This window comes from Pinus tabuliformis, chromosome 1_1, assembly GCF_031772625.1.
Source record: "Pinus tabuliformis cultivar Carrire ecotype Pingquan chromosome 1_1, CPIR1, whole genome shotgun sequence".
Taxonomy (NCBI): domain Eukaryota; kingdom Viridiplantae; phylum Streptophyta; class Pinopsida; order Pinales; family Pinaceae; genus Pinus; species Pinus tabuliformis.
The window spans coordinates 724656412-724670135 of record NC_142297.1 but is presented as its reverse complement, the minus strand read 5'-3'; the positions used below and the strand labels follow the sequence as shown (position 1 = coordinate 724670135).

Sequence of the window (13724 nt, the reverse complement as noted above, 5' to 3'; positions counted from 1 at the left end):
TGTTTCGTTTGATTTTGTGCCAAAGTGAGGTTATATTTTAAGAGTTGGAGAACTTGTTGTTGATGCTCGATGTGATCTTCCACTGCTTGAACCTTAGAATGATTGTCCAAGAATTTTTGGAGATTTGGAGAAATATATGATTTTGTTGTTTGAACCTCTAGTGAACATAATTGTGCAATTACGCCCAGTTGTTATTTCTTTATAATATTTGTCATGCCATTAGAGATGATTATATTTCCTAGTTTCCCTGCGATACCCCTTAATTCAACTTCTTTTCCTTCCCAAAAAAAATTTAAGAAACGCTTTTGAAAATTAAAAGCTATCGTACGCAAAGATTGTAACCATTGGAGTCCTAGTACAACATCGGCACCACCCATTGGAATGGAAAGCATTAGACTATTCAATACATATTCTCCCATGGGTAGTTTGATATTATGGCACTTTCCAAGGCAATTTATGGTTCCTCCATTTGCAACCATCACTTGACACTCTGGGTGCTAGATATAGGAAGAAATTCAATTCCTTGGCTATCTTACAATGAATAAAATTATGGGTACGACCCGAATCAATCAAAATTATTACCTTTTTCTTCTTGATATGTACTTCTATCTTGAGAGTTTGAGGAGTGGTAATTTCTGTTAGTGCATTAAAACTATGCCCTTTGAATCACTTCAAACTAATTTTTCAAACAAAACTTATGCAATTTTTAAAAGACTATACACTTTTTTTTTCTTTGTAGAAGCTCGATATTCAATCTGTTGAATCTCTGTAATTTCAAGTCTCCAAGGTCTGAATTTCATCTTGTGGTAGTCCTATGAGTCCTCTTTCCAACACCACAAGTCTGATCGAGTATGGATTCTCCAAGAAAGAGTTATGCCCAATATCCCATGATGTCTTGATTATAGACTGGTTCATTAGAGCGAATTTGTATGAAGTTCCATGGGTCCCTATTTCGACGTTCAGACCTGAAAACTATATCCAACAAACTACATTTCGTCCTCTTTTTGTCACCTTTTATGAAATTTGAATCTGATGCTCAAAGAGAAAGTTATGATGATTTTCCCAAGGTCACCTATTTGAGATGGAATTCGGGAGCTTGCAAAAACACTAATTTCCTTGGATCATACCTTCGAAAACATAGCAAACCAAGGCATGTAATTCATACACGAGGTTCACCAAGATTTTGGATCCATTGGGTTTTAATGTCATCTTCTGAAGCTTCGTAGAAAAAAAATTATAGTGAAAACGCCACAATGACCTGTTTGTAACAGCGAAACCCTAGAATCCAAAGCTCTCATACCAAATGTTAAGCAACCATCTCACAAAATAAAAGAAGAGATAGATCAACGACTTCAAAATTAGCCTCTTCGAGGGGAAACCTCCTTTACATTACACAAATGAATAATTCTTCGATGATACAAATGACATGACCTATGTTCTATATATATGAGTCTAATGGGTCACAATATAATCAAATCCTACATAACAATAATATTGTAAGGGCACAACAATAACAATAGTGGGCGTCTATGGGGAAGAATAATAGCAATATGGGAAGTAAATGGGCACATTAATGTAATAAGGGGGTTGCACTAATAACAATAAGGGGTTATACTAGTAGTATAGGGACCTAACAAAACACAAGAACTTTTTTCTCTCCTTGCCCACTCTCCTAAGCAATTCTAGCATACCATCCTTCCCTAATGCTCCCATTTTCTATCTGACACTTCCAACCTTTATGATATTCCGAGGCAGGCCTGTAGAAATTTTGAATAATATGACACTTATTCACAGAGATTATCCTGATTATACACTATTGCGGAATACATGCATAATACATAACCTCCTCTACGTTGATCATCAATTTTGCGGAATTAAAAACAATGAAACATCAATCGCATGCACACATTAACACAGTATGTAACCCAAGGAAAGCATACAGCTGAAAACCCCACACTATCTATATATTATAATGATTGAGAACATGTAACAATACATAGTACAATACTCCTCACAAGTACTCAGTACTATCTCCACCTGTTACACACAAACTAGCTCATATCTCAATCAATCACAGGTTCAAATCTCCTCCACTATCTGCCTGCCTCCACTGCGCAATCTTGCATGAGAATAATGATGAATGGCTGAAGCAAAATCGTATTTCCTTGGCTGAACCACGCAATCCTCATTGGCATTATTCAATCCATTGATTGTGCAAGATCTCATGCACAACTATAGTCACAACTGATAGCAATCTCAACCTCTAACACCTGTCTCCACTAAACTGTCTATGCACTGGGTTACCTGATGTATTCTTTAGTTGCTTTATGAGTTAATAATTAGTGAATTAATTAACAATTAATTCACATCACTCATCACTAATTTATTTGCAGTTAAACTAAATACAACTAGTTCAACCAAGTCAAACTGAACACAACGCCATCAACTCCTCAATCAACTCCACCAAACTCAACCACATGAGTTCTAACTGAAGTCCACCATGCAATAGCTCAACTGACCCACAAGAAAAGTGTATTTCCTTCTGACAGCTGCATGTGCCACATCTTTAGCTCAAACTGAAGTGCTCCAAGAGGATAAGATAATGTTTATAGTCCAAATATTATTATGAGCTAATAATATTCGACTGTTCTATTTTTAGCCTGGCAGTCTAAAAATAGAAACCGCCCATATGTCAAAAAATAGAAGTCCATCTATTTTTACCAACATGACCAATCATCCACAAATAGCATCCTATAACTCATAGACCATGATCCATATGTCTAAAAATAGACATATTCTAAAAATAAACTTTGCGCCAAAAATAGCCTGCGGGCCCACTTAGTGAAGGTGACTTCTTTCCACTAAGCTCCATCATCTTGTTGCATTCTCAAGACTCCCTCTCAACAAGATATGGATTATCAGCAACCCTTATCCTGCCTCGGTGGTATTCGAATTTGCTCCTGGTGAGCGCCTTCGTCAAGATATCAGCATCCTGATCCTCTTTTGGAATGTATGAAAGTAACATGATTCTCCGCTGCACACAATCTCTAATATGATGGTACCTGATGTCAATGTGCTTAGATCTATCATGAAATATTGGATTAGCTGAGATTTTAATGCAACTCTGGTTATCATAGTAAATCACAGTAGGCTCCAAGCATGAACCGAACAACCCGGCCAGGATCTTCCTCATCCATATAGCCTCGCATGCAGCCAAACTTGCTGCCATATACTCAGCCTCTACTGAACTGAGTGCCATGGATCTTTGCTTCCTAATGTACCAAGAAACTGTTGTCGACCCGATACTGAAGACCCCTCCAGATGTGCTCTTTCTGTCCATTGGGCTCCCTGCCTAATTTGCATCCGTGAAGCCACATAGCTTCACGTCATCCTCCTGTCTGTACCACAATCCATATCCCAATGTGCCTCTGAGATAACGCAATACATGCTTGCCTGCCTTCCAGAAGAGATATCGGGTCGTGTATTGACCAGATACATAAGCGACCCCACCAACTATCGACAAACAGTGACATCCACTACTTCTGCTGAAGTAGCATCCTCCTTCCTCCAACCTCCAGGAAGAGGAGTATCAACAGGCTTGCAGCGATGCATGTTGAACTTCTCCAGTATCTCCCGAGCATACTTACCTTGAGAAACAAATAGTCCATCACTGCGCTGCCAAATTTCCAATCCCAGGAAATAATGAAGGAGGCCCAAGTCCTTCATCTCAAACTCCTTAGCAAGCTCATCCTTGCATGAAAGTATCAATAGCTCATCACCTGTTAGAATCAAATCATCTACTTAAAGTACAATGATAAGCAACTTACCCTCCACCACAATCTGGTATAGGTTAGGATCCACCTCACTCTTGGAGAATCCAAGTCTGGTGAAATAACTATCTATCCGTGTGTACCAAGCACGTGGTGCTTGTTTCAACCCATACAGTGCTCTTTTGAGCCTGCACACATGCGACTCGCTGTTGAAGATCTTGAAACCTTCAGGTTGCTCTATGTACACCTCCTCCTCAATGACTTCATTGAGGAACACAGTCTTCACATCCATCTGATGAATGTGCCACCCCATCTGTGTTGAGAGAGCAAGAATCATTCGTATGGAAGAATACCTTGCGACAGGTGCAAAGGTCTCCTCATAATCGATCCCCTCTATCTGTGAGAAGCCTCGGGCAACAAATCTTGCCTTGTACTTCTCCACACTCCCGTCAGCTGCCTGATTCATTTTGTAGATCCATCTCGAACCCACCACTGATTTCCCTTCCGGTCTTGGGACAATCTCCCATGCACTGTTTCTGACAATCAAATCATACTCTTCCACCATGGCATCTACCCATGTGGGATCCTCCACAAATTCCTCGAAAGAGGATGGCTCAGTCACGACACATTTGCTCACAAGAGCCATGTATCCAGTGTACCGATCAGGTGACTATCTTTGTCTACGTTGAGTTGTAGGTGATCCTACAACCTTCTTTGCATCTTGAGCCAGTCGCTTAGCTTTTGTAATGGGCTTTCGCCCTCTGATGGTTGGCGCTGCATGAGTGGTCTCTTCCACTCCATGAACTTCGTCATGTGGCTAATCCACGTCCTGAATCTCATCCTTAGGAACTAATAGCTCCTCATTTGCATGCAAGTGTGGCTCCCTCTCAAGTGAACACTTCATGGCTTTCTCCTCCTGAAATTTTATATCCCATCACACAACAGTCTTGCGACTATCTGGAAAATACACATGATAGTTGTGGGGCGTATCAGTGTACCCCACAAATATCCCAACCTCTGCGGTCGGCTCCAGCTTCTTCCTGGCATCCTTTGTCACATGCATGTAAACGTTAGAACCAAAAATCCTCAAATGAGAAATATCAGGCCTCTTACCAGAATAAGCCTCCTCGGGTGTACTCATGCCAAGTATCCTGTGAGGACAACGGTTCTGCACATATACTGCAGTATTGCATGCTTCCGCCCACAAGTGAAGGGGTAGGCCCTGATCATGCAACATCGCCCGTGCAGCACCCACGATCGTTCTATTCTTCCGCTCAGCAACCCCATTCTGTTGTGGGTTATGGGGAGCTATGAGCTCTCTTCGAATCCCTTCTGCGCTGCAGAAATCCTTGAACTCACTAGAGATGTATTCACCACCATTGTCGCTCCTAAGAGCCTTCACCTTCTTCCCTGACTCCTTCTCGACCAGTGCTTTGAACTCACAGAACTTTGAATATGTCTTGCTCTTCTTCTGCATGAAGAAGATCTAGCACTTTCGAGTGAAATCATCAACAAATATCACATAATACCTATGCTTTGTTGTCGAAGCTACTGAGAAAGGTCCACACACGTTTTTGTGAATTCTCTCAAGGATCGTCGTGGCGCAACTATCCTTCTCGTGAGAGGTGGCTTTCACAAATTTTCCCAAAGTACACCCCTTGCACTGATCTGACTGCGCAAGAGTGCCTTTAGGAAGCCCTGTAGTAATCTGTTGCAGTATCTTCAAGGCTCCATGGTGAAGGTGACCCAATCTCCTGTGCCACAGCTCGCCATCATCCCAGCTCACAAATCCTTCTGAATTGCATGCCATTTTTGCGCAGACATCTACATGCAACTGATAAAGGTTCCTAACTCGAACCCCTATCTTCCGGGTTTCTCCAGTTGCCTTACTGCGTAGGAAAGCCTTTCCCTCGTTGAAAACAACATCATATCCCTTGTCTTATAACATCGCCACAGAGATAAGATTCTTCTTCAATCCTGGAACATGCATCACTTCCTTCAATATGAAGGGTTTACTAGACTCCCTCTCAAAGGAAATGGTACCGATACTGATCGCACTGTATCTACCATCATCGCCCATCTCGATGTGCATTTCAAGATCTTTCTCCTCCAGATCAGAAAACAAATCTCGATCTCCTGTCATGTGAAAAGACGCACCACTGTCCAAGAACCATACCGATCCCATCACACTTGATACCAAGCATGAAATCAATGAAAAATCAAGCTCAAATTGTGAGGCTAAGGCCTCTCCTGCTGTAGATCCAACAACTTGCTTATTTTTCTTCTTCTATAGACAATTTGTGGCATAGTGTCCGTGCTGGTGACAGTGAAAGCACTTCACCTTGGACATGTCCTGCTTCTTTCCTTTTTCTCCGGAATGAGAACCTTTCTTGTTCTTCCCCTTCTTTTCTTTGGCAGCCAAAGCGCAATTTTCTTCATTAGGTGCCTTTGATGAAGATCCATCCCTGGTATTCCGCCTAATCTCCTCCTGCACAAGATCTGACCAAAGTCTCTCCCATCCTGGCAATATCTCTCGACCATTAATGGAGTCCTGATAGGAATGCCAACTCTTTGGAAGACCAAGGAGAGCCAAGCTCACCAAGTCCTCATCATCGACAGTCACCCCCACACTTCCTAGCTCATCCCTGCACTGAGTGAACTTCGTGAGATACTTGGGCATATTGTCTCCCTTCTCGCACTTAATGTTTCTGAGTTTATCCTTGAGCGCCAACTTCCTCTGGTCACTCTTGCTTTGGAATAGATCTGTCAATGCTTTCCACATCAAGTATGGAGAAGCCTTTCCATGCAGGCTGGACACAATGTGATCCTTCACGCCCTCCAACAAAATCCTTCAACACTTTGTTGTCTTCTTTTGCCAAACCTCAACGTGAGCAGCATCAGTAGGCTTTGGGACCTCAGCCTCTATGAACTCCTTCAACCCATTTTCATCTAACACCGCCTCCATCCTGTCTTTCCATGCAATATAATTTGAGTTGCCCTCAAGAGCATACTCCAATCGCAATCCGTTGAAAGACATTTCAACTTTGACACCAAGAAAACACTGCTGCAAATTCGAATTCCACTAGCTGAAAATTCAACTGCCTCTGATCTAAAATTCGTGAGAAAAAAGTATTTCTCGTACAGAGATTGACTGTATGGGATTTTACCGGATATCTCACCTTCCAGAGGAAGGATTAATCCAGAGGCTACCTAGCCCGATTACAGACTCTGCCTCAAGAAATAAAATGTAAACACTTTCTGAATAATAGATCCGATGATCAACAGCTCTGATACCATGTAGAAATTTTGAATAATATGACACTTATTCATAGAGATCATCCCGATTATACACTATTGCGGAATACATGCATAATACATAACCTCCTCTACGTTGATCATCAATTTTGCGGAATTAAAAACAATGAAACATCAATCGCATGCACACATTAACACAATATGTAACCCAGGGAAAGCATACAGCTGAAAACCCCACACTATCTGTATATTATAATGATTGAGAACATGTAACAATACATAGTACAATACTCCTCACAAGTACTTAGTACTATCTCCACCTGTTACACACAAACTAGCTCAGATCTGAACCAATCACAGGTTCAAATCTCCTCCACTGTCTGCCTGCCTCCACTACGCAATCCTGCATGAGAATAATGATGAATGGCTGAAACAAACTCGTATTTCCTTGGCTAAACCACGCAATCCTCATTGGGATTATTCAATCCATTAATTGTGCAAGATCTCATGCACAACTATAGTCACAACTGATAGGAATCTCAACCTCTAACACCTGTCTCCACTGAACTGTCCATGCACTGAGTTAACTGATGTATTCTTTAGTTGCTTTATGAGTTAATAATTAGTGAATTAATTAACAATTAATTCACATCACTCATCACTAGTGTATTTGCAGTTAAACTAAATACAACTAGTTCAACCAAGTTAAACTGAACACAACTCCATCAACTCCTCAATCAACTCCACCAAACTCAACCACATGAGTTCTAACTGAAGTCCACCATGCAATAGCTCAACTGACCCACAAGAAAAGCGTATTTCCTTCTGATAGCTGCATGTGCCACATCTGTAGCTCAAACTAAAGTGCTCCAAGAGGATAAGATAATGTTTATAGTCCAAATATTATTATGAGCTAATAATATTTGACTGTTCTATTTTTAGCCTCGCAATCTAAAAATAGAAACCGCCCATATGTCTAAAAATAGAAGTCCATCTATTTTTACCAACATGAAAATCATCCAAAAATAGCATCCTGCAACTCATATACCATGATCCATATGTCTAAAAATAGACATAGTCTAAAAATAGACTTTGCGCCAAAAATAGCCTGCGGGCCCACTTAGGGAAGGCGACTTCTTTCCACTAGGCTCCATCATCTTGTTGCATTCTCAACAAGGCCCATATTCATGTTACCTCCCCACCATCTTCATGTTACCTATTCTCAGACAACGATATTAGAGAGGCCATTTGGGTGATGAACAACAAAAAAATAACTGATGAGGAAGGTTACCAACAAAGTTCTTTAAGCACGGTTTCCATGCTTTGGTTAGCTACTTGGTTGATCTCTTCAACCATGTAATTTGTGAAGTTTTTCCACCAGCATGGGCACACCACATCATCCATCTGATGCACAAATCAAGTTCTAGCTCAAATCCCAATAACTACAGAACGATCATGGTGGGCCACACGTTCTCGAAGTTGTATGCTATTGTTCTACATAGGAAGCTCTCCAATGACCTTGAGCAGAGACAAGTTAGAGCTAGGGGGCAATTAAGTTTTCGATCGACTCATCAAACCATTGACCACATCTTCACCCTCTGCGCCATGATTGAGGAGGCACGACAATGCTCTTTGAAAGTCTAATGTTGTTTTGTAGATTTTTAGAAAGCTTGACTCTATTATGAGGCTAGAATTACTCTAAAGACTCATAGATATTGGCATCTCGACGACCCTATTGACAGTTATTATGCACATATATGAGTCTGTCCTTGGTCATCTTTGCACGGTTCATGGGATGTTTGGTTTCATCTGAAGCACTACTAGGGTTAAACAAGGGGCTACATTGTCCCCTACCCTATTTGGGATCTATATTGTTGAGTTGGAGGCTTTTCTAGACGAGCATATCCAGGACACTGAAGGCTACCTTCTTTGCCAGGTTTTGATATCTATTATACTCTTTGCTGATGACATGATCCTCCTCTCCTCATTCCCAGAAGGATTATAGAGGCAATTGTATGCCTTAGCTCTGTTTTGTGATCTTCAATAGTTAATAGTCAACATGGTTAAAACCAAGGTTATGATCTTCAATGGGGTGAAGAAAACTTCGAACCTTCACTTCCTATTTAGAGGGGAGGAGGTTGCGATCACCAGCATGTATACTTACTTAGGGGTGCAATTATCAGGTCCCCGCTTCAGTTTGTGACCAGTGCTTTAGCCTCGGATCAATAAAGGATATGGATCCTTAGCCCTTCTCAAGAGACAGTGCTTTCGACATCACTCCTAGGACATCTCGTCCAAGATGAGCCTCATGGACACCTTGATCTGTCCCACTGTTCTATATGGCTTAGAGATTTGGGGATTGTCTTTACTTGAGTTAAATTAGGCTTCAATTGAGAGAGTCCAGATTCTTCTTCTTTGTTGCATCATTAGATGCAAACAGATAGTACCTCAGCATATCATCCTTGCAAAGTTTGGAGCTCATCCCTTTCGGCTTGAGATGGTCTTCAGATTAGTCTCATTCTTGCACGTGTTTAGGGCTTTGTAGACTTGACAAATAGTAGGTACTGATATCCTTAGACTTGACAAATAGTAGGTACTGATATCCTTACTTGGCATCTTACTCTTCTAAGACTATTTCTCATTATACTGCCTCAAGTCGGGCTAGATGTTGGTTTATAGGAGTTTTAGATCTCTTAGAGTGAGTGGCCATTTAGTTGGATTGTCTCCCTCCTTTTCGATATTCCTTAGATGCTCCTGGTCACCTTTTACCAACTAGACAAGAGTTGAACAAGATCATCAAGGAGGACATCTACAGGCAGTTCATCCAGGTCACCTGGGTCAATCCTTCAGGAGGGTTGCACCCAAAGATGGCCTTCTACGCTAAGCACTTCTTAGAGTTGAGAGACAAGCTCATTGTTCTACCCCAATATATGTTTCGCCACTGGATGCATGCTCTTCAGATTCCTCTAGGTCACTTCAGAGTAGGTTCTCATAGACTTCGGGTAGAGACAAACCACTAGATTGATAGATCAGACATAATCTTCTAGGTATGTCATTTACAGGAAGTGGAGACCGTGGTGCACTTCATTTTTGGATGCCCTGTCTACTACGAGACCTGAGGAAGGTTCCATTACTTGTTCATAGATTCTCAAACCCTCACAACTTTTTCAGGTATCCTGATCAGAGATGTTTGGCCCTATATATGCAGGAGGCTATCAGGTTCTGAGTGGATATTCTTTAGCCTCCCATCATACTTGACCCCACACAGAGGATCACGACATTTTTCAAAGTACTACCTTAAGGCAAGGGCACAAAGAGACTGATTGATACCAATACATATATAAACTATATATCAATGAGGATCCTTGGGACCTCACCCCACCACATGAGATCTCAATAGCAAATCCGTCTTAGCTCCATTCCCGGGAGACAGACTAGGTCCTCTAGACATTAGCAATGCGCGAACTCCCCCAGGCAACGATTTAGTGGCTAGCTTGCACTTTCCCCTGGCCCTTCATCGGTCCAACAGAGTTTGTGGAGTTTTCTTCAGTGTTCTTCATTTAGCCTTAGATGTTAGGAGAGATGGGTTTGATCCTCCAACCCATTAGCTCTTGGATCTTCTCCGCCAGGGCATTCCATACATTGTATCTTTTATATTCATGCATTGTATCTTTTATAGGAGACAATTTGGTTCTCCCACATTGTATGGACATCATTGTACTCAATAATCCCTTTGACCTACTTTGTTTTCAATAATTGGACATAAATATATTTATCTTATCAGCACTGCAGCCATTGCTCATAGTTTTTTCAATGCTCAAAAACATGAATACTTGGTCAAGTTTCAACCTTTCAATACAAACCTCAACTCTAGTCCGAGTTTATGCACCAAAGATGCCCAAGCGACAATAAATGAAATTCAAAGGGACAGAGAGCTTCTTAGGATACAACGTAATGTAATTGACATCTTGGAAGAACGGGGCCTGATAGAATCCATTACCCACTAAGATCTCCGGGCAGCTTGCTCCAACCCTAGGACTAGGCCCATTAAAGTTTATTGTGGTTTTGATCCAACTGCAGAGAGTTTGCATTTGGGAAACTTGCTTTGTATTATTGTATTATCATGGTTTAAAAAATGTGGCCATGTGCCTGTAGCTTTAGTTGGGGGAGCCACTGGTAGGGTTGGGGACCCCTCTGGTAAAAGCTCTGAACGGCCTGTACTGGACGAAGAGACAATTAGTAGGAATTCTGGTGGTATTAGGATGATTCTAGAGCAGATATTAGGGCAGAAGAATGATACCCATGATGGAAATTTAGGGTTTCATCATTCTTCTGCTATAGTGATAAATAATTATGATTGGTGGAAATAATTCAAGCTGCTGGATTTTCTCAGAGATATCGGGAAGCATGCAAGAGTGGACACCGTGATTGCCAAGGAGAGTGTGAAGAAGAGGCTGCAGTCAGAGGAGGGGATGAACTTCACTGATTTTTCAAATCAATTGCTGCATGGTTATGATTTTCTTCACCTATTTAAGAATGAGAGTATTTCGGTTCCGATTGGGGGAAGTGATCAATGGGGGAATATAACTGCAGGGACTGAATTGATTGGGAAGGTTCTTCAGCAAGAAGGGACTTACGGGTTGACATTTCCACTTATTTTGAGAAGTGATGGGACCAAGTTTGGGAAGTCAGAAGATGGGGCAATTTGGCTCTCTGCTTCCATGCTTTCCCCTTACAAGTTTTACCAACATTTTATTGGGATCTCTGATGCAAATGTGATAGTATTTTTGAAAAAGCTTTCTTTCTTGATCCGCGAAAAAAATTCTCAGCTTGAAGAAGGCATGAAAAAGCTTGGGTACTTCCCCAATTCTGTTCAGAGGAAACTTGCTGAAGAAGTGAATTGTCTCGTTCATGGTGAAGAAGGATCGGAGGCCTTGAGGGCAACAGAGGCTTTGGCTCATGGTTCAAAGACTCACTTAGATTGGAAAACTATTGATTCCATTGCAAATGAAGTACCATCCTCCTTGTTGTCGTATAATGAGGTGTTGAGTTCATCTCTGGTGGATTTATATGTGAAAGTCGGGTTGTTACCAAATAAAGCAACAGTGAAGTGTCTCATAAGACAAGGAGGTCTCTACATGAATAACCAAAGAGTAGACAATGAGGGGAAAATTATTGAAGCAACTGATATTGTCGATGATAAATTGTTGCTTCTATCGGCGGGAAAAATGAACAAGTTGGTTGTAAGGATAGCTTAATTCATGCGCATGGCCTTCAGGACATTGATTGTTTGAATAGATAAAGGACCCAAAATTTGTTTTCAATCAACTATGATAGCAGGCTTGAGATTGTTTCAGTTATGTGTGTCTTTTGCTTCAAACGAATGATGTAGTCAAGTTGTTAATGTTCATGATACACACTTCACTGATTTCAAATAGAAATTTGTAGGTGAGTTGTGCTAGCTTGGCCCAATTTTCTTAGATTCATAGATGCAGTTTGAGATGTATGTTCACTCGAGGTATTCTCATGAGATTTTGGGCAATCAAAACAGTTATAGTAAATTTATACATTTCTTAACATTTTAAGGCGTAGGCATATCTTTCATAAAGTTAAAAGTCATTTTCATATATAGGCAATAGACCTGATTGACCGGTTCCTCAGTGGGCACTGTAATATCCCGGTCCCCAGCTCTTAACCCACATTGACATTGTAGTATCTCGTTCCCAAACTCTTAACCCACGTTGACATTGTAATTGTAATTAATTATGTTATTGATCCCTGTATGGTAATATAATCCCCAGCACATAACTCCCATTGATGTTGCTATTATAATTAATTATGTTATTGATCCCTCTGTATGGGCATGTAAATGTAAATGGGCAAAGACCTAGAATAATTGTAATTATAATTTAATAACAATTGATGAAGAGGTGAAGCCTTGATATGAAGACATATATAATTATAATCTAATAACAACTAATGAAGAGGTGAAGCCTTGATATGAAGACATATAAGTCCCATTATGCCATGATCTGTATGCCAATGAGGGTGTTCACAGTGGTATGTTAAATAACACTCCAACTACTTAGTGAATTACTGAAAACTAGGCAACTGAAAACTGAAACCAAATTTACTATACCATGATCTTTATGCCAATGAGGGTGTTCACAGTGGTATGTTAAATAATACTGCAATTGCTTAGTGAATTACTGAAAACTAGGCAACTGAAAACTGAAACCAAATTTACTATACCATGATCTTTATGCCAATGAGGGTGTTCACAGTGGTATGTTAAATAACACTGCAACTACTTAGTGAATTATTAAAAACTAGGCAACTGAAAACTGAAACCAAATTTACTTTCACCAAGATACAGAGTAACTTTACTAAATTCTAGTAATCTGTTGCATAAATTCAAGCACATTTCTTCATTTCTAAGGTAACTCAGAGTAGACCCTGTATTGATGTCAGTGGCCTATTTTTGGCCATGCATCATCCCATAATTTTATCTTCTTCCCATTGTTTACATCCCAAAACATATGATTGTCCAATGTCAACTAAATGTTTGATGCTCATAATGTTATATCGATGAGCCCCTTTAGGGAGAGTGGATTGGCCTTCTAATGATGTTAGGCTTTTGTTCCCTAGATTAATTTTTTAAGATTCTGATTCAAAGCTTCTCACCTTCCACTAATAGCC

At 40.6% G+C, this 13724-nt stretch overlaps 1 pseudogene; it reads left to right on the top strand.

Moving 5' to 3' along the window:
• The first annotated feature begins 10607 nt into the window (after positions 1–10607).
• LOC149215946 (tyrosine--tRNA ligase, chloroplastic/mitochondrial pseudogene) lies at positions 10608–12283 on the top strand (annotated as a pseudogene).
• The last annotated feature ends 1441 nt before the right edge of the window (positions 12284–13724 follow it).